The sequence below is a fragment of the Crocuta crocuta genome, unplaced genomic scaffold (assembly GCF_008692635.1).
Source record: "Crocuta crocuta isolate KB4526 unplaced genomic scaffold, BGI_CrCroc_1.0 scaffold127, whole genome shotgun sequence".
NCBI classification, from domain to species: Eukaryota; Metazoa; Chordata; class Mammalia; order Carnivora; family Hyaenidae; genus Crocuta; species Crocuta crocuta.
The window spans coordinates 5,912,763-5,914,394 of NW_027532008.1; the positions used below are offsets into that span (position 1 = coordinate 5,912,763).

At 50.4% G+C, this 1,632-nt stretch overlaps 1 protein-coding gene across 5 annotated transcripts in view; it reads left to right on the forward strand.

Moving 5' to 3' along the window:
* The first annotated feature begins 1,544 nt into the window (after window positions 1-1,544).
* LUZP1 (leucine zipper protein 1) overlaps window positions 1,545-1,632 on the forward strand; it is a 92,916-nt gene continuing 92,828 nt past the window's right edge. For all 5 annotated transcript variants that reach the window (XR_013337961.1, XM_077775497.1, XM_077775500.1 and 2 more), the window contains exon 1: window positions 1,545-1,626. The gene's annotated coding sequence lies outside the window, so the exon portion shown is untranslated. The remainder of the gene's footprint in view (window positions 1,627-1,632) is intronic.

Consider the following 1,632-nt stretch of genomic DNA (forward strand, 5'->3'; position numbering starts at 1 on the left):
CAGACACCTTGGGGCGTCAGATGTAACTCCAGCTCCACAGATTCCCCCTGGGGTCTAGAAACTGGAGTGTTGGTCCCTGTTCTAATGGCAGTGCTCTGCAGGGCCACTTTTTGTGAGCCTCTTCCTCTCTCAGGACTTCAAACGTCTAACCACTATGAAATGACTGGGTAGATTATCACTAGGGGTGGTATGTGGTGTTCGGAATGGAAATAATTTTGATGATAATAATGAAAATAAGAATGACAACTACATCCTTTCTGGAACACTGTGCCTGGTGCTTTCCACACAGTGTTTTACATAATTTCAGAACAAACACTGCAAGGACTGTATTAATATCCCTATTTTACACAGGAGAATGAGGCTCAAAGAGAGCTAGCATGGGCCAGAACATGGGTATATAACCCCAGGGTTTTCTGGCCCCAACAAACATGTGTGGTTTCTGACCTAAGGGAAGTGAGAGAGTGCTAAGAAACAAACAGGAGGTCAATTTGATACAAATTAAAATGTGTTCATGCCACATGAGAGTTTAACACAATACATAGGTATTTGGGTATTCAGGCAGGGAGAGTTGGCTTCTCTCTGGGGGAAGCTAGGAGGAGCTGTAAGTGGAGATGAGACAGCAAAGGAAGAGCATGAGCAATGGGGTAGATGTGGGAAAGCAGTGGGTGTGCGAGTGGAAGTTTGGATAAACTTTACAGAGTGTATGTCTGTGTGTGTGTATAAAGGTAGGAAGAGACCAGACCAGGCCAGGGCTTTGGTCTTTATTCCGTAGGCAATAAGGAGCTTACACAAGAGATGTCTCAAGAGACCAGCTATGCTGCTGCAGTCAGAGAGGAAGCAGCCTTCAGTGCATCTGTGTCCTGGCTTGTGAATTCAGCCCCGTGCCAGCACGTGGGAAGGCATCTGTCGGGGAGAGTGTGTCCTGTACCGTGTTGGGTGTGGGTTTTGGGCTCCTTTCAAAGGTCCCCCTCCCCATTTCTCTGGGTCCCGGGTGCCTTGCACATAGTAGCTCCATAGTAGGAAATGTGTCGTAGATTATTGGAGGGACTTTTGAGATCATCTGGTCATTACTCCTTCCCATCTTAAGGTGAAAAGTGAGGAACATAGATGGACAAAGACTTTTCTAGGGTCACACAATGAATTAATAGCAGAGCTGGGGCTGGAACCCATGCTTCCATGCTGAGTGCCTTTTCCACAGTTGCTGAGTAATAGAAATAGTATTTGTTGAGTGATTACTCCACACCAGGCCCTGGGCTAAACACCTTTACATGGATTATCTCATTTAATCCTCACAACTCCCCGGGGAATGCCCCTCTTGAAAGCAGGGCGTCTTTTCTTCCACTTCGATTTCCCATCGCGCCTAGCACAGGCCCTGGGCACCTAGCTAGGCAAGCAATGAAAACTTGGCAAAGTCCCAAGTCCTGGGAAGGGGACGGGGCGAAAAGAAAAGGGGGAGGGACTAAAGGCAGTCCCCGCCCCCACCCCATGCCCCGCCCACAGTACACTGACGTCACCACAGAGGCCCCGCCCCTCATTGTCAGTCCCGGGGAGCCGGAGGAGGCGCCGGACGCCGGGAGCTGAGCGCCGGACCCTTCGGCGGGCGGGAGCGCGGGCCGAGTCCCTGAGGTGGGG